Source organism: Coregonus clupeaformis, unplaced genomic scaffold (genome assembly GCF_020615455.1).
Source record: "Coregonus clupeaformis isolate EN_2021a unplaced genomic scaffold, ASM2061545v1 scaf1073, whole genome shotgun sequence".
Taxonomy (NCBI): Eukaryota; Metazoa; Chordata; class Actinopteri; order Salmoniformes; family Salmonidae; genus Coregonus; species Coregonus clupeaformis.
The window spans coordinates 140,467-161,214 of record NW_025534527.1 but is presented as its reverse complement, the minus strand read 5'-3'; the positions used below and the strand labels follow the sequence as shown (position 1 = coordinate 161,214).

The window sequence follows — 20,748 nt, the reverse complement described above, 5'->3', positions numbered from 1 at the left end:
TCTGTGTGGCCTTATCACATGTAAAATATATAACATTATCAAATTAGATGATATAAAAAATAGAAGAAAAGACGTAAAACATTCTCCTAAATACAAACCATCACCTTAGTGAATACCATTGGTATTTAATATGAAGGTTTCAGGATGAGATATCCTTTATATATTTTTACACATTTTAATGTATTTTACAATATGTCTTTGTTGTAAAATGTTTTGGTGTCAGTTGTGAAAAAAGTCAACAGCTGGAATAGTTGCAGAGTTAATAAAAAATAATGCAGTTGTTGATTAGATGCTTTTCTCATTAATTAGGCTATTTTATCTTGAACCATATGGTCTATCCACTAGAAACTCATGGACAATATCGACACCGATATAAAAAACGAATACTATATGTGAATTTTTTTTTTTAATATTCAAGTATAAATTACCAAAGTTACCATTGATTGCCATAGATTACCTGTTAATTACAAAAATTATTGAAGATTCCGGTAACTTTGCAACCCTCATTCTATTCTATTCTATTCTGTCTGTCACACTCTCTTTACTTGAGCCTTAGCTTAATAGGGTTCATCCCTGGCTGGGCCCTTTTCATATTAGTCTCAGCTGCTGGTAGAAGTGTTTTTTATTTATTTAAATGTTGTATTAATAATTTGTATATGTTTTAGTTGTCTACATTGGCTATGTTTTTGAAATTTCACTTTTGCTAAATACTTTTGTTAAATAATTCAAAAAGGTAAGGGCTGCATTATTATTCATGAGATGTTGCCTGACGACATTTCGTGCATTTAATTCCGCTGCTCTATCGATCGCTCCATACATTCAGTCTGAAACTGCCATACTAGAAATCATTTGTGCTGACGTCAAAATGAGGGGTATTGTACAAAATAAATTAACCAGCAATTGGAACGTCTCTAACCAATCAGAGTATCAAAGCCAATGACGTGATTCATGTAGGCTAGCTCTGGCCCAACACATCAGTTTCTGGGACCAATCAGAATTGTCAGAATGTTTTCACATTCTTAAGACGTCGGGGAGGAAAGCAAATCCAGACTCATGGTGGAGAAGAAACGCTAGGGGGCGTTGTGTTTGGCCGGAGCGATGTGGATGGATAGTCAGGCTAACTGTGATGTGGGATGGGTTGTCAGGCTAACTGTGATGTGGATGGGTAGTCAGGCTAACTGTGATGTGGATGGGTGGTCAGGCTAACTGTGATGTGGATGGGTGGTCAGGCTAACTGTGATGTGGATGGGTAGTCAGGCTAACTGTGATGTGGATGGGTAGTCAGGCTAACTGTGATGTGGATGGGTGGTCAGGCTAACTGTGATGTGGATGGGTAGTCATGCTAACTGTGATGTGGATGGGTAGTCAGGCTAACCGTGATGTGGATGGGTAGTCAGGCTAACCGTGATGTGGATGGGTAGTCAGGCTAACTGTGATGTGGATGGGTAAAAGTGTCTGCTAAATGGCATATTATATTATAATTATTATTTAGTCAGGCTAACTGTGATGTGGATGGGTAGTCAGGCTAACTGTGATGTGGCTGGGTAGTCAGGCTAACTGTGAGGGGATGGGTAGTCAGGCTAACTGTGATGTGGATGGGTAGTCAGGCTAACTGTGATGTGGATGGGTAGTCAGGCTAACTGTGATGTGAATGGGTAGTCAGGCTAACTGTGATGTGGATGGGTAGTCAGGCTAACTGTGATGTGGATGGGTAGTCAGGCTAACTGTGATGTGGATGGGTGGTCAGGCTAACTGTGATGTGGATGGGTAGTCATGCTAACTGTGATGTGGATGGGTAGTCAGGCTAACCGTGATGTGGATGGGTAGTCAGGCTAACCGTGATGTGGATGGGTAGTCAGGCTAACCGTGATGTGGATGGGTAGTCAGGCTAACTGTGATGTGGATGGGTAGTCAGGCTAACCGTGATGTGGATGGGTAGTCAGGCTAACCGTGATGTGGATGGGTAGTCAGGCTAACTGTGAGGGGATGGGTAGTCAGGCTAACTGTGATGTGGATGGGTAGTCAGGCTAACTGTGATGTGGATGGGTAGTCAGGCTAACTGTGATGTGAATGGGTAGTCAGGCTAACTGTGATGTGAATGGGTAGTCAGGCTAACTGTGATGTGGATGGGTAGTCAGGCTAACTGTGATGTGGATGGGTAGTCAGGCTAACTGTGATGTGGATGGGTAGTCAGGCTAACTGTGATGTGGATGGGTAGTCAGGCTAACTGTGATGTGGATGGGTAGTCAGGCTAACTGTGATGTGAATGGGTAGTCAGGCTAACTGTGATGTGGATGGGTAGTCAGGCTAACTGTGATGTGCAGGAAGGAAACAAAGGAGCTGCCACCATGAAACAGTTATCTCATGCTTTTAATAGACTGGCCTTGCATCCACAGAAGTACATAGGCTAAAGCATGCGTACATGTTTTTTTTCTCACTTTTTTTGTTTGTTGGAAAAACAGTTCTATTTTTTTTTTTTTATTAACATATCCACTTAAACATGTAGCCTAATTCATGTAGCCAGGCCTATATAGTAAACAGAAAACTATAAAACAGGTCTACATTAATATTCTGTTTTCTAAAGTTACAGTTTGAATACAGTGGCAGTTGGGACTTTTACTGATTTCTCCATTAATGTTTATGACAGGAAAATGTTAAGTCTTTTACAACAGTATACTGACACCTGGTGGAAAAGTTTATGATTTTGGGATCAGGTGATCTCCACAGAAACAGCTTTGTTCTATCCGCAAACAACAACAGAACAGCTATAATTTTGAGACATGTATATAACAATTGTATTTCCATTACAGATGTGCAGCCTGCATACAGTATGTGTTGATATTTACAACAACCACAGAAGATCTACAGTAAAGGAGAGGCTGATATATGGCAAGTCAGATAGGGATTTGTTTTTGCATTATCAGTAATCAAAATATTCACAGTAAATGTATATCTACCACTCTACCGTAGAGCTGTATAGCTAGATGTTACTAGAAGGTGTCTAATGTCATGTGGTCATTGGTCAACGGTGCCTGAGGGACAGAGGTTAGGATGAGGCAGCTGGAGAGTTGAGTAAAGCCCATTGTCTCTCCCTGTGAACGTGCTGGGAATGTCCTGTTGCTCCTCCTACAAAGACATTAACAATAGTCACCATATTACACTGGAAAATCTCATATGGGGCTGTGGAAAATTCAATTGAAAATATAAAAGAGCCTAGTCTGCAGGGGCCTCATTTATAAACGTTGCGTACGCACAAAATATCCCCCAAAACACGCATGCGCCAGTTTCCGTTTATAAAAACTGATCTTCACGTGAGAATGTGGAGTTCTCCCGCTAACTTTAGACCATGCGTACACACAGTTTCTAGTGGTTGAGGTACTGCATTGCAAGAAGGCATATGTAGCTTACATTTCCATTTTAGTCATTTAGCAGACGCTCTTATCCAGAGCGACTTACAGTTAGTGAATGCATACATTTATTTTTTTCCTACCCCCTGTGGGAATCAAATCCACAACCCTGGCGTTGCAAACGCCATGCTCTATCAACTGAGCTACATCCCTGCCGGCCATTCCCTCCCCTACCCTAGACGCTGGGCCAATTGCGCGCCGCCTCATGGGTCTCCTGGTCGCGGCCGGCTACGACAGACCCTGGATTCTAACCAAGATCTCTAGTGGCACAGCTAGCACTGCGATGCAGTGCCTTAGACCACTGCGCCACTCGGGAGACTTGTACTAGTAGCCTTGTGGAGGAATATATGATGACACTCTGATTCAGAATAATAAAATGGGTAGCAAAATATAATAACAAGATGCAACCATTTGCAGTTAGTTAAGTGCGAAAATCTATTTATTTTATATTTGCATTCTAAAATAATTAGGTGTGCTTGCCAAGCAAAGCACAACTCTAGATTTCTTACATACTCTTATTATAATTATTATTACTATTATTATTATATTTATTTCGCCTCAGCTCTAAAGTTTAAACGATTTAAGCTATTAAAAGAAACCAACTTCCAGACTGCCCCAACTTAGATTGCTTGTCAAAGGATTTTTGATGCTGTGTATACTTTTTGAGCTATAACCATTTAAAATTTTCATAAATTAACACAGGTTTGAATGAGAACCATAGCAATCAATATATTTTTATTTATTTATTACTTTTATTTATACAGGGTGGGTCAGCATTGAGACCAGGGTCTCATTTTCAAGGGAGCCCTGTGGACATACAATAAATAATATCAATACAGTAAATACAACAAGATTAATCAAAACAAGGGCCCAAAATCGACCCCTTTCATGATATTGAGAATGCAGCTACTGACCACAACTACTGAGCACAACTACTGACCACAACCACACAACAATTGACCATGAACACACAACTACCGACCACAACCACACAACTACTGACCACACAACTACTGACCACAACTACGGACCACAGCCACTGACCACAACTGACCACAACTACTGAACCCCAACTACTGACACTCACTGAACCACACAACCACTGATCACAACCACACAGCTACTGGCCACAACCACAGAATACTGACCACAACTACTGACCACAACCACACACTACTAACCACAACCACACAACTACTGACCACAGCAACTGACCACAACCACAAAACCTCTGACCATAACCACACAGCTACTGAGCACAACTACTGACCACGACGACTGACCACAATCACAGAACACTGATCACAATCACAGAACACTGACCACAACTACTGACCACATCAACTGACCAGAACCACACAACTACTGACCACTGCTACTGATCACAACCCCAAACTACAGACCACAACTACTGACCACAGCTACTGACCACAACCACAAAACGACTGACCAGTATTGACCCCAACTACTGACCACACAACTACTGACCACACAACTACTGACCACACACCTACTGACCACACAACTACTGACCACAACCACACAACTACTGACCACAACTACTGACCACACAAATACTGACCAAAACCACACAGCTACTTGCCACAACTACTGACCACAACCACACAGCTACTGACTATAACTATTGACTACAACCTCAGAACTACTGGCCACACGACTACTGACCACAACTACTGACCACAACCACACAGCCACTGACCACAACTACTGACTACACAACTACTGAACCACACAACTACTGACCACAACCACACAGCTACTGACTATAACTATTGACTACAACCTCAGAACTACTGACCACACGACTACTGACCACAACCACACAGCCACTGACCACAACTACTGACCACAACTGCTGACCACAACTACTGACCACAGCTACTGACCACACCGAGAAAACGACTGACCACAACTACTGACCACAACCACCCAACTACAGACCACACAACTACTGACCACAACCATACAGTTACTGACCACAATGACTGACCACAACCACACAACTACTGACCACACAACTACTGACCACAAATACTGACCACAGCTACTGACCACACCCAGAAAATGATTGACCACAACAACTGACCACAACCAGATAACTACTGACCACACAACTAATGACCACAAACACACAACTACTGACCAAAACGATTGACCACAACTATTGACCACGTCCATACTGTAGGGCCCAAAGAACCAGCAACAGAACAACACAACTACTGACCACAACCACACAACTACTGACCACATAACTACTGATAACAACTACTGACCACAACCACACAACAACTACTGATCACAACTACTGATCACATCCATACTGTAGGGCCCAAAGAACCTACAACACAACCACACAACTACTGACCAAACCGATTGACCACAACTACTGACCACTACTTACCACAACTATTGAACCACAACTACTTACCACAACCACAAAACTACTGACCACAACTACTGACCACAACCACAAAACTACTGACCACAACTACTGACCACATCCATACTGTAGGGCCCAAAGAACCAGCAACAGAACAACACAACTGCTGACCACATAACTACTGACAACAACTACTGACCACAACCACACAACTACTGACTACAACTACTGACCACATCCATACTTGTAGGGCCAAAATAACCTACAACACAACCACACAACTACTGACCACAACTACTGACCACAGCTACAAACACCACCCCAACGATGACATGTGCAGACTGACAAAACGTAGGTGCCTTCAACACAGATTTTTTATATCATTCTTACTTCATAAACTATAAAGCTATAAAATTGGGGAATGCAGGCTTCAGCACTCAAAACTGAAATCACTGCCACAAAACTTTCAGAATGTTCAAACTAAAACATTTTGAGAGCTTTAAAACCCATTATATGGCTTATGATTATATAGTACTCACTCTAGCCTACAATGCTAGCCCACTATAACCCACTAGAATAACTCCACACCTACAAACCACCCCAAAGTAGGTCACTATAACTAACACAGAGCCTATGAAAACCCTATGACTACCATTGCTACTACTAACATTACTACTGCTGTCACTACTACTACTATTTCACAAGCATAAATACTTCAAGACTAGCAAGCACACCACATTTACTTCAGTAAATGTCCTTTTCTAGTTAGAAAAATACATATTTTCCTATTTATCTAATTTCCATGGTCATTGCAGAATAATCTCCTCACCTTTTCTGACCGTGATGGTTTCATAGCCTATAGGCCTACAACAAGTTAAGATAGGCTACCATTAATGCCATCTGTTATTTAAGTCATGTGTAGCTCAGTTGGTAGGGTTTTGGGTTCGATTCCCACGGGGGACCAGTATGAAAATGTATGCACTCACTACGGTAAGTCGCTCTGGATAAGAGCGTCTGCTAAATGACTAAAACATAAATGTAATTAGACCCACTTCACAGTAGTAAATAGATAAGTTATTTCAATTATTTTGCTCTATGCGATCCGATGTGCAGTTTAACAGTAGAACAGACGGTTCACCTTTTCCATTGACGTTTGTAGGCTACGTCTGAATACTGACTGTCAAATTTCATAACCATTGTAGAATAGATTCCTTACCTTTTTTGGCCATGATGAGTTCATATTCCTAAAGTAGCCATAACATAAATTACCATTTACTTGTGCCTATGAGGCTATAATATCAAGTTGTTGCTCTATGCATCTGAAAGGAAGCGCGGTTTATAACAGTTGAATTTAACAGAAGAACAGACAGTTGATCTTTTGTATTGAAGTGTGTAGGCTACCACTGTAAGCAGGCGTATACTGTAGTTGTCATTTCTTTCCGAATAGACAATGTTTCAGAATTCACGGGCAGTGCAGCATATTAAAAAGTGAATGCAAAACATTATTGAATTCAAACAATCTGTTTACATGTCCACAACAATTTGCAATTGTTTTTTTCTTTCAGAAATTGTCAGATACAGCAAATGTCACTGTAAACGTTTACAACATTCTGCCAGAGACATTTGATAAAGCTCGCTATTGCTATTTAGAAACTGCCATGGTTTAATTCCAATACTTCCAGTACACAGCTAAAAAGGGCGTTATTATCAACATAGAAGGTAAATATGATGGTCGTTTTTCAGGCGGATTTTAATGCTCGTTCACGTGCGAACAGGTTCAGGACGGGTCTGATTTATAACGGGAAACATGCGTATGTATTACATCCGCCAAGTTTATAAATCTCAATATTTTTGTACGTGTGCAGTCTTTTCAGAAATGGCGCACGCAGATATTTAGTGTGAAATGTACGCAACGGTTATAAATTAGGACCCAGATACCTTCATCTGACTAACAAGCAACAACAAGTAGTGTTGTGGCACCTCGTTGACGGTTCCAGACACTTGTAGCTGTGTTCTCCTGTTGAGCAAAAAATAACAAGATTGAATTAACATAGCACCAAATGAAACATGTTTTCAAATGAAACATGTTTTACACAGCACATTTTTCAGAGCAAAATGATTGTGTGCAGTGTATGTGTTTTTTTCACCACACTCGTTTTTGACAGGAAATGAGAAGTGAGAAGCCACAACAGTGCAGTTTTTGGAAACTACTCACTGGTCACATGTCAGTTGAACGTCTAGCCTAGTTTCGATTTACATTTTGGTTGAGTTGTCAACTAACGTGATGCAACATGAATTCAGCAAAACATTTCACCATGTTATTGGATTTAGGTTAAAAGTATGGTGAAAAAAAATACGAAATTCCCTTACATTGATTACTTTTTGCAAATCCAATAAGTCCCACGTTGTCATCACATTACATTTTCTTGTTGAAATGAAGTGTAAACAACATTGATTCAACCAGTTTTTACCTAATGGGTAGTGATCAGTACAAAACTCATTGAGTCAGACTTAAAGTAGGTCAAGTAGCCTGTGTGTTGTACATGGTGTTTAGGTATTTAGAAATGTGTCAGTGGGATATATAGCATTGCATGTGAAGGCCTTGCATAGAAAAACTTCCAAAATGACTAATTCGAGGCAGAAAGGAGTTGGAGCACTGAACAGTCACTAGTTCTCATCCTATACAATGGATTAAAGTGAGCTAAAATAAATCCATCTCTCTCTTTCTTGTTGAGTGCTCCAACTCCTTTCTGCCTTGAATTAGTCCTTTTGGGTGTTTTTCTTGGTCAGCCCTTTTCAGGCTTTTCTTCATTGTTGTTGAGCACCCCTCCTTTCCTTTGTTTGCTCAATAGTGAAGGCCCACCTGAACTCAGAGCATTGCATGTATTTCTGACACCAATACAGTTCTCTGAATGCACCATTTTTACTACAGTGCTTCCAAGTAATTATTAAAATACCAAAAAGCTGACAAATACTCATGACAGCAACTTTTTTTACCAAGCTATTCATATTATCTTACCTGAGATGAATTTTCCTCATGATTATGCCACCAAACACCAGGACAGCTACACATGCTGCAACACCTGTTATCATCCCAAAATAGAAGAGACTGTTGTCTGTGGCCTCTTGCACTTGGGTTCCTGAGAAAAGGGAAAAAATATATTATGATCTTATATGTGTCTCTTCCGCCATCTTGTTAATTTACATTAAGGCATTGTGTTGCTGACAGTCTCCATTTTAAGACAATATTACATGTATTGATGAGAAAATCCAATATTGTGACTACAGAGATTCTCTCAGTTCTGTCAGATGTAACTTCTATGACAGATGTTACAAAACAAGACAACAAAACACTCACAGAACCTAAAGGTAAGCCAAATACATATTACATATTGAAGGTACTTTTGTACATGATGTGCATTCCACTAAATATGTGGTAATAACATTATGCTGGGGGTTCATTTTAAAATGATTAAACACTTACCATTGACAGAAATATGTATGTTTATTTCAGCATTGCCTTCATGATATGTACAATAACAGGTGTAGTTCCCTTCATCAGATGGTTGAATGTTGGTGATGTGTAGAAACACTCTGTCATTCTCTGTCTGTAGTGTGACTCTGGGGTCACAAGTGCTGTTGGTATGATCTTTCTCAAAGTCTTGTGAAACTCTACAGTCATGACCCCCACTTATAACTCTATTTTTCTGACATACTACAATAAGGATGTTAGTGATTGTTTGGTTTGGGCAGAGAAGAGTGGCATCTGCTCCTCCGATCTCCAATGTTTTCTCTCGAGTCACTGTAAACACGAAGGGAAACAGATTGTGAGTATATTATTTCATGAGATCGGTTTGATTGAGCATGAGTAGTACTTTCAATTCTCATTGATAAAAAGTCACATTTCAGTCTACAGAAATTACTACAGACGTTTTATAATGTTAAAAGGAAACATCTGTCACGGATTCAGCCGAGGCTGCCCCTCCTCCTTGCTCGGGCAGGCTTCGGCGTTCGTCGTCACCGGAGTACTAGCTGCTACCGATCCATGTATCTATGTTCGACTTGTTTTGTCTTTATTGGTCACACCTGTTTCCCATTATGTAGTTATGTCTTCCCTATTTAACCCTTTGTCTCACACTGTGTGTTGTGCGTGTTTGTTGATGTTTCGGTTGTCGTTAGTGTGCGGGTTTGCTTCAGCACTCAAAACTGAAATCACTGCCACAAAACTTTCAGAATGTTCAAACTAAAACATTTTGAGAGCTTTAAAACCCATTATATGGCTTATGATTATATAGTACTCACTCTAGCCTACAATGCTAGCCCACTATAACCCACTAGAATAACTCCACACCTACAAACCACCCCAAAGTAGGTCACTATAACTAACACAGAGCCTATGAAAACCCTATGACTACAATTGCTACTACTAACATTACTACTGCTGTCACTACTACTACTATTTCACAAGCATAAATACTTCAAGACTAGCAAGCACACCACATTTACTTCAGTAAATGTCCTTTTCTAGTTAGAAAAATACATATTTTTCCTATTTATCTAATTTCCATGGTCATTGCAGAATAATCTCCTCACCTTTTCTGACCGTGATGGTTTCATAGCCTATAGGCCTACAACAAGTTAAGATAGGCTACCATTAATTCCATCTGTTATTTAAGTCATGTGTAGCTCAGTTGGTAGGGTTTTGGGTTCGATTCCCACGGGGGACCAGTATGAAAATGTATGCACTCACTACGGTAAGTCGCTCTGGATAAGAGCGTCTGCTAAATGACTAAAACATAAATGTAATTAGACCCACTTCACAGTAGTAAATAGATAAGTTATTTCAACTATTTTGCTCTATGCGATCCAATGTGCAGTTTAACAGTAGAACAGACGGTTCACCTTTTCCATTGACGTTTGTAGGCTACGTCTGAATACTGCACTGTCAAATTTCATAACCATTGTAGAATAGATTCCTTACCTTTTTTGGCCATGATGAGTTCATATTCCTAAAGTAGCCATAACATAAATTACCATTTACTTGTGCCTATGAGGCTATAATATCAAGTTGTTGCTCTATGCATCTGAAAGGAAGCGCGGTTTATAACAGTTGAATTTAACAGAAGAACAGACAGTTGATCTTTTGTATTGAAGTGTGTAGGCTACCACTGTAAGCAGGCGTATACTGTAGTTGTCATTTCTTTCCGAATAGACAATGTTTCAGAATTCACGGGCAGTGCAGCATATTAAAAAGTGAATGCAAAACATTATTGAATTCAAACAATCTGTTTACATGTTCACAACAATTTGCAATTGTTTTTTTCTTTCAGAAATTGTCAGATACAGCAAATGTCACTGTAAACGTTTACAACATTCTGCCAGAGACATTTGATAAAGCTCGCCATTGCTATTTAGAAACTGCCATGGTTTAATTCCAATACTTCCAGTACACAGCTAAAACGGGCGTTATTATCAACATAGAAGGTAAATATGATGGTCGTTTTTCAGGCGGATTTTAATGCTCGTTCACGTGCGAACAGGTTCAGGACGGGTCTGATTTATAACGGGAAACATGCGTATGTATTACATCCGCCAAGTTTATACATCTCAATATTTTTGTACGTGTGCAGTCTTTTCAGAAATGGCGCACGCAGATATTTAGTGTGAAATGTACGCAACGGTTATAAATGAGGACCCAGATACCTTCATCTGACTAACAAGCAACAACAAGTAGTGTTGTGGCACCTCGTTGACGGTTCCAGACACTTGTAGCTGTGTTCTCCTGTTGAGCAAAAAATAACAAGATTGAATTAACATAGCACCAAATGAAACATGTTTTCAAATGAAACATGTTTTACACATGTTGATAACGGGATATGGAGAAGGGAGAGTCGGTCAAGGATGGATTCAGACTAGGTGGTAAATTGTATGACAAGCGGCAGTTTATTCAGAGTAAAGATATCTGGTACAAGCGTGCACGGACTCGTTCTTTCAGCTCATATGGAACTTGCAGACGGAGCCCCGAAAACACAGTGCACACATGTTTTATACAGTTTAATAAAGTAGGTTGAGTCTGGCAGATCTGGTCTTCTGGTTGGTCCATGCTGTTCGAGCGTCGTCCTCTGTGATTGGGTCTAGGAGATCTACGCGCTGTAGCTCAGGCCCTTTGTTCCGAATGTTCAGCAAAGTAGGAGATTTGGTGTGTGTGTTTAGTTATCTTATCTTGAGTAAGTCTGTGTGTGTGAGTGCATCTGTGGCAAGAGTCACGAGATGTTGTTGTCTATAATCAGCAATGACCCTAACACCCTGTGGTCAGGCGTTACCTGTTTTATCAATGTCTATGCAAGGTTGGTGTCAGCATTCTGTCTCTGAGTGTGTGTTCAGCATCATGTGCCTCTTGTGCAATGCAGAACATGTTTTCTGCAATATATGTGCCTTCGAGTTCTTGACAAAACTTGTCTTGAAAAAAGGAATTAGTTATAGCAATGTAATAGCAATAAGCTATTTATAAAAATAGCATTTCTTACACACAGCACATTTTTCAGAGCAAAATGATTGTGTGCAGTGTATGTCTTTTTTTCACCACACTCGTTTTTGACAGGAAATGAGAAGTGAGAAGCCACAACAGTGCAGTTTTTGGAAACTACTCACTGGTCACATGTCAGTTGAACGTCTAGCCTAGTTTCGATTTACATTTTGGTTGAGTTGTCAACTAACGTGATGCAACATGAATTCAGCAAAACATTTCACCATGTTATTGGATTTAGGTTAAAAGTATGGTGAAAAAAAATACGAAATTCCCTTACATTGATTACTTTTTGCAAATCCAATAAGTCCCACGTTGTCATCACATTACATTTTCTTGTTGAAATGAAGTGTAAACAACATTGATTCAACCAGTTTTTACCTAGTGGGTAGTGATCAGTACAAACCTCATTGAGTCAGACTTAAAGTAGGTCAAGTAGCCTGTGTGTTGTACATGGTGTTTAGGTATTTAGAAATGTGTCAGTGGGATGAGTGAAGAGTGGCATCTGCTGCGTGGAGGTTGTTGTTCATTCTTTTACCTTCGAGTAAAGTACGCCTTTTGATTAGCTCTGTGTCCTGCGCCTGACTTCGCCTACCGCATTCCACTGACGCCTTGACAGAAACACGCACCATCTACATGGAGTCAGCAGGTACAGCTATGCCAGCCGGATCGATGGAAGAACGCGTCCAACAACAAGCGGCGATGATCCAGGCTCTCAGCACCGCTATGGAACGAGTAGTGAATACTATGGAGCGATGGGAGAGAGGAGGTATCCCTATACCTCCTCCGATTACACCACCACCTACACCGATGTCCATCGCTTCACCCTCTGGGTCCAGTGGGATTCGGCTCTCGCTCCCGAGGGCTTATGACGGTACAGCTGCCGGGTGTCAGGGTTTTCTGCTCCAGGTAGAGCTCTACCTGGCAACTATCCACCCGGCTCCCTCGGGATACGAGAGCGTGTCCGCCCTCATCTCCTGTCTGTCCGGTAAAGCGCTGGAGTGGGCCAACGCTGAGTTCACCCGCCGCTTTAGGGTGGTATTCGATCATCCACCAGAGGGGAGAGCGGCGGGTGGGCATCTATTCCACAGGGGAAGAGGAGCGTGCAGGAATTTGCACTGGACTTTCGGACTCTGGCTGCCAGCGCAGGATGGAATGAGAGGGCCCTCATCGACCACTACCATTGCAGCTTGAGGGAGGACGTTTGTCAGGAATTGGCCTGCAGGGACACCAACCTACACCTGGACCAACTGGTGGATATGTCAATTCGACTGGATAACCTGTTGGCTACCCGCGGACGTCCGGATCAGGGGCCGTCCATTCCATCCCCCAGCACCTCCGACCCTACCCCTAGGGAGCTCGGAGGTGCTGCTATGAGGGAGACCGGTAGAGGGGCCGTCCCCTGCACCAACTGTGGCCGCAGAGGACACACTGCTGGTCGGTGCTGGGGAGGGCCTTCAAGGAGTTGAGGCAGTAGGCAGCGCACTGATGAACCGTTTCAGGTGAGTAGGCACCCAACTCACCCAGAGCTCCCTGTTGCGCATATGTGTATTAATGTTGTATTTCCCGAGTTTTCTTCTCATTCCCAGCATAAGGCGCTAGTAGATTCAGGCGCAGCTGGGAACTTTATTGATCGTCAGTTTACCCGTACGTTAGAGATTCCTATTGTGCCAGTCGATGTGCCCTTCCCTATCCATGCCCTAGATAGTCCCCCTTTAGGGTCAGGTCTGATTAGGGAGGTCACAGCGCCACTCTGGATGAAGACTCAGGAGGAGCATGAGGAAATAATTAGTCTATATCTGATTGATTCTCCTGCGTTTCCCGTGGTGTTGAGGCTTCCCTGGTTAACTTCTCATGACCGCACTATTTCATGGCAACAGAGGGCTCTCAAGGGATGGTTAAGTCAGTGCTTGGGGAGGTGTGTAGGTGTTTCCGTAGGGGCAACTACGGTGGAAAGTCCAAACCAGGTTCCCACAATGCACATTCCGCCTGAATATGCCGATTTGGCTCTCGCCTTCAGTAAAAAGAAGGCGACTCAATTACCACCCCATCGACAGGGGGATTGTGCGATAAACCTCCAGGTAGGCGCTGCGCTTCCCCAGAGTCACGTGTATCCTCTGTCACAGGAAGAGATGGCGGCTATGGAAACATATGTCACCGAATCTCTGAGACAGGGATACATTCGGCCGTCCACTTCCCCTGTGTCATCGAGTTTATTTTTTGTGAAGAAGAAGGATGGTGGCTTACGCCCGTGCATTGACTACCATGGTCTAAATCAGATCACTGTAAAATACAGCTATCCATTACATCTGATTGCGAGTATGACGGAGTCATTGCACGGGGCGCTTCTTCACGAAATTGGATCTCAGGAGCGCGTACAACCTGGTGCGTATCCGGGAGGGAGATGAGTGGAAGACGGCATTTAGTACCACCTCGGGGCACTATGAGTACCTCGTCATACCATACGGTTTGATGAATGCTCCTTCAGTCTTCCAATCTTTTGTTGATGAGATTTTCAGGGACCTGCATGGACAGGGTGTAGTGGTGTATATTGATGACATTCTCATATACTCCGCTACACGGGCTGAGCATGTGTCCCTGGTGCGTCAGGTGCTTGGTAGACTGTTGGAGCATGACCTGAATGTGAAGGCGGAGAAATGTCTGTTCTTCCAAGAGTCCATCTCCTTCCTAGGACACCGCCTGTCCGCGTCAGGCGTGGAGATGGAGATTGACCGCATTTCGGCCGTGTGTAATTGGCCGACTCCAACCGCGGTGAAGGAGGTGCAGCGATTCTTGGGTTTTGCCAATTACTACCGGAGGTTTATCCGGGGCTTTGGGCAGGTAGCGGCTCCCATTACCTCCTTGCTAAAGGGAGGACCGGTGCGTCTACAGTGCTCAGCTGAGGCAGACAGGGCTTTTGGGCATCTGAAGGACCTGTTTACTTCGGATCCAGGTGCTGGCTCATCCGGATCCTTCCTTGGCATTCCAGGTTGTGGTGGATGCGTCCGAGGCTGGGATTGGAGCTGTACTGTCTCAGCGCTCGGGTACGCCACCAAAACTCCGCCCCTGTGCTTTCTTTTCTAAGAAGCTCAGTCCGGCGGAGCGCAATTATGATGTGGGGGACCGGGAGCTGTTAGCTGTGGTTCAAGCTCTGAAAGTGTGGAGGCATTGGCTTGAGGGGGCTAAACACCCTTTTCTCATTTTGACTGACCATCGTAACCTGGAGTACATCCGGGCGGCGAGGAGGCTGAACCCTCGTCAGACAAGGTGGGCCATGTTCTTCACTCATTTTGTGTTTACTCTCACTTACAGACCAGGTTCCCAGAACGCTAAGGCAGATGCCCTGTCCCGACTGTATGACACAGAGGAGAGGTCCATTTAGCCCACTCCCATACTCCCGGCGTCGTGTCTGGTGGCACCGGTGGTGTGGGAGGTTGACATGGACATCGAGCGGGCATTACGTACCGAGCCCACTCCCCCCCCAGTGTCCAGAGGGTCGGATGTACGTGCCGCTCGAGGTTCGTGATCTATTGATCTATTGGGCTCACACGTCACCCTCCTCTGGTCATCCTGGCATCGGTCGGACAGTGCACTGTCTTAGTGGGAAGTACTGGTGGCCCACTTTAGCCAAGGACGTGAGAGTTTGTTTCCTCCTGCTCGGTGTGCGCCCAGTGTAAGGCACCTAGACACCTGCCCAGAGGGAAATTACAACCCCTACCCATTCCACAACGGCCATGGTCCCACCTATCAGTGGATTTTGTGACGGACCTTCCCCCCTCACAAGGGAACACCACGATCCTGGTCGTTGTGGATCGGTTTTCGAAAGCCTGCCGTCTCATTCCTATGCCAGGTCTCCCTACAGCCCTACAAACTGCTGAGGCCCTGTTTACACATGTCTTCCGGCACTCACGGGTACCTGAGGATATTGTGTCGGATCGGGGGTCCCCAGTTCACCTCAAGGGTCTGGAGGGCGTTCATGGAACGTCTGGGGGTCTCGATTAGCCTTACCTCAGGTTTTCACCCCGAGAGTAATGGGCAGGTAGAGAGAGTGAACCAGGATGTGGGTAGGTTTCTGAGGTCCTATTGCCAGGACCAGCAGGGGGAGTGGTCAGGTTATATCCCCTGGGCAGAGATAGCCCAAAACTCACTCCACCACTCCTCTACTAACCTTACGCCTTTCCAGTGTGTGTTAGGTTATCAGCCGGTCCTGGCACCTTGGCATCAGAGCCAGATCGAGGCTCCTGCGGTGGATGAGTGGTTTCGGCGCTCGGAAGAGACCTGGAACGCTGCTCATGTACACCTGCAGTGGGCAATCAGGCGACAAAAGGCGAGCGTCGATCGCCACCGCAATGAGGCCCCGGTGTATGCACCGGGGGACCGGGTCTGGCTCTCGACCCGAAACCTGCCACTTCGCCTGCCCTGCCGGAAGCTGGGTCGGCGGTTTGTGGGGCCATTTAAAGTCCTGAGGAGATTGAACGAGGTTTGTTATAGGTTACAACTTCCTATTAATTACCATATAAACCCCTTATTCCATGTGTCTCTCCTCAGGCCGATAGTAGCTGGTCCACTCCAGGAGTCTGAGGTACGGGAGGTTCCTCCGCCCCCACTGGACATCGAGGGGGCTCCGGCGTACTCGGTCCGATCCATCTTGGATTCGAGGCGTCGGGTGGGGGGGCCTGCAGTATCTCGTGGAGTGGGAGGGGTACGGTCCGGAGGAACTGTGCTGGGTCCCTAGGAGGGACATCCTCGATCCCTCCATGTTGAGGGATTTCCACCAGAGTCATCCGACCCGCCCTGCTCCGCGTTCTCCTGGCCGTCCCCGAGGCCGGGGTCGGCGCACGGCTGGAGCCGCGCGTCAAGGGTGGGGTACTGTCACGGATTCAGCCGAGGCTGCCCCTCCTCCTTGCTCGGGCAGGCTTCGGCGTTCGTCGTCACCGGAGTACTAGCTGCTACCGATCCATGTATCTATGTTCGACTTGTTTTGTCTTTATTGGTCACACCTGTTTCCCATTATGTAGTTATGTCTTCCCTATTTAACCATCTGTCTCACACTGTGTGTTGTGCGTGTTTGTTCATGTTTCGGTTGTCGTTAGTGTGCAGGTTTGTTCCCTCCCTGCGTGGAGGTTGTTGTTCATTCTTTTACCTTCGAGTAAAGTACGCCTTTTGATTAGCTCTGTGTCCTGCGCCTGACTTCGCCTACCGCATTCCACTGACGCCTTGACAACATCGCACAACAAAGTCACTTTACTGAACTGTTAATGCCCAAATGAAGATGACCCAAAGTTAATGAATTACCTTATACTAAAACTATCTCAATGTAACAGGAATATTATATGGGGGGATTTTAACTGTGTACGGGATGCAACTCTAGAAAAGTAATCGACTAAACTATATGGTCTTTCCTAACATGTCTAAGGTATTAAACCACAACATCAAAGAGATGGTCTGTGTGAACTGTGGAGATATAAACATCCAACTGAAAGAGAATATTCATATTACTCTCACGTCCAAAACTCATATTCAATCATTTATTTTTTTATTGTAAACTTTGCTTTAATAATTACAGACAATAGCCCAATGTCTTTCATGTTTAAGCTCAAACCTCCTATGCCAATAGCAAAGACATAGCGATCCAACACAATGTTTCTTGGACATGAGGAGTTTACCTCATTTCGCAACACACAGACATGTTTTTGGAAATAAATGTAGACAACTGTTGTCTGGGAAGCTCTTAAATCATACATGAGAGGTTGTATCATGTCTTACTCTTCACATCAGAAAAATACCCATGAACAGAAAATCCACGACTTAGAAAGAAAACACAGTTTAGATTGAAATGTTGACACCCTTTAACAGTTGAAGCTTGAATATAACACAACAAACACCCGCTCTGCAGAGATTGCTGCCATGAAATCCAAGCAACAATATGTTGAGCAAGGTGAAAGTGCAGGGGAAATGCTTACTTGGCAAATTAAGAAAGAGGAAGAGGAATGAACCATCCATAGCATTGAAACCCCAGATGGTAGCATAACAATGGATCCATCGGAAATTAACTCAGTCTTTAAAATATTTTATCACAAACTGTATCAATCCAAAAACAAAAGTTCAAAGGAATATATAGACTATTTCCTTAATAAGGCCATTTGACCAATTATGAATGAACCAGAGAAAATGAGTATGGATAGAAATATTACCCAGGTGAACTGTTGGAGGTCATCAATAATCTACAGATTGGGAAATCTCCTAGTAATGATGGATTCCCAGTGGAATTTTATAAACACTTTCATCCCAAATTACTAAAGCTTATGTTACTTTATGCTCACAGCAGCTCTAGAGAAAAATAAACTTCCCCAGTCACTATGTTTGGCTACAATCACCCTCCTTCAAAAGAAAGATAATGATCCATTGTTAATACAGAACAGTGAAATGGGCAAAGACACGTATGAAATACCTGGGTGTACTGATACCATGCAATCTGGAGGAGGTATATAAAATCAATTACTCTCCTTTAATAGATAGGATTGATTCTGATGTTCAGAGATGGAGATCTCTCCCTATCTCTATGTTAGGTAGGGTCAACATATTTAAAATGATTGTATTACCAAGGTTGATGTATTTATTCCAGGCCTTGCCCGTTTCAATTCCATCCAACCTTTTAAATAAAATAAATGGCCTGCTCTCCAACTTTATTTGGAATGGAAAGACCTCGAGAGCGTAATTGACTGTTTCCACTTCCCCTATGAAGCTGGAGGTCTTGGACTACCTCATATGATGTATTACTGGGCTGCACAACTGTGTTCACTTAAACAATGGCCAGCAGACTATCCTTGTGGCATGGAGGAGTATTGAAGCCACAAATGTAATAAAGTATGATCTAAAATATATTCACTACTTTGGGTCCAAGGTATTGAAGGAAAAGACTGACAATGCAATGATTCGCAGTTACATTCGTATTTGGACCAATATAAATTCATGAGGTGGAAAGAACCAATATTGCCAGGCACCCCTATTTGGAATAACCCCACCTTACCTCCAGCATTTAATGATGACCCCGTTAAGTCCTGCTTCCAAAGTGGCATCATGAATTTTGAACATGTTTACAATGATGGAGCTCTACTGTCATTCAATCAATTACATTATCCAAGGCCGATTTCTTTTCTCACAACTCAGAAATCATATTCAAATCGCTTCAACAGAATCTGGATGAACCTAAAGCATCTAGCATAGAAAAATGCTGAAAGTAGCTGCTACGCCAAAATAAGTTGATTGCCAAGTTATATCAAGGGTTGATTGAAACTCTACCTGATGGCTCAGAACCTATAAGGAACAAATGGGAAACAGATCTAAATGAAGAAACTGAGGAGAACCATTGGTCAAAGATATGTGAAAATGTTCATACTTGCTCCTACAACGTAAGACATTAACTACTGCAATTTAAGACAATTCATAGGACTTACTACACTCCTACTAGAATGCATGTACCGCACCCAGAAATGTCACATATCAGAGAAGGTTTTGTAATCTAGGTCTAATTGCTACAAAGAAATGTAAAAGCCATCAACTGGAAAGCCCCGTACCCACCCTCAATAACAAACTGGAGGATTGAACTATCTAGCTACATCCCATTAGACTTACAAAATCTAACATAAACCAGACATATTTGACAGAATTTGGAAATGTTATGTTGACCATCTTAGAGAATTATTTGTATAGTTGACATTTTGTTTTTGTGTTGTTGTTTGTGATAAATAAATAAAAATATAAAGGGTATGAGTAGCTACTGGTAGTGAAGTAAAAAGGAACGTTTATTTTATTGACTAACTGCATTAAAACTGTAATGAACAATTTGGTTACACTTTACAATACAGTGTCCTTATTACTGTGTAGGCCTAACTCCTGTAAGTACAGTGTAACAAGTACTGTCATTACTCATTGTTACCCTGTACTTAGGGTTAGGGTACAAATTAAATAGATCATGGGATACATCTTTCTTACCGTCAACAGCTGTGCATAGACCCCATAGCACCAGAAGCAGAGCAAGTCTGGATACACTTCCACACATACTGACCAACTGCAGATCCAAACGTTGACCCGACACTGCCCGCTCAGACCGACTACAGATATGACGTCAATGATAATGTTATTCACTCAGAAGAGGAACAAAGTAAAACTTAAGCAAAATAAAGTGACCCTCCTTTGACTGGGTTGACTTAGTTATAATGGACCTTGACAGCTGAGCGTAGGAAGTGCTGCTGTTGTCTAGCTTGTATTCGTGTTACTCCTATGCAGAAACAATTACACCTCTGCTAGAGCAACCTGGTTTTTGTGACTGGGGTCTTTGTAGAGCACCACAGAGAGGTCTTATGATCAACCACAGACACATCAACAGGTCCACTTCCTTCTTTAGACACAAA

At 43.1% G+C, this 20,748-nt stretch overlaps 1 long non-coding RNA gene across 1 annotated transcript; it reads right to left on the bottom strand.

Moving 5' to 3' along the window:
- Positions 1–2,308: 2,308 nt before the first annotated feature.
- Positions 2,309–20,514, bottom strand: LOC123486221. Its single transcript, XR_006659287.1, has 6 exons — positions 20,330–20,514; positions 11,512–11,590; positions 9,293–9,610; positions 8,828–8,948; positions 7,789–7,825; positions 2,309–3,126 (listed from the first exon to the last, which is right to left on the bottom strand). It is a non-coding gene; the product is annotated as an uncharacterized LOC123486221 (long non-coding RNA).
- Between the last annotated feature and the right edge of the window lie 234 nt (positions 20,515–20,748).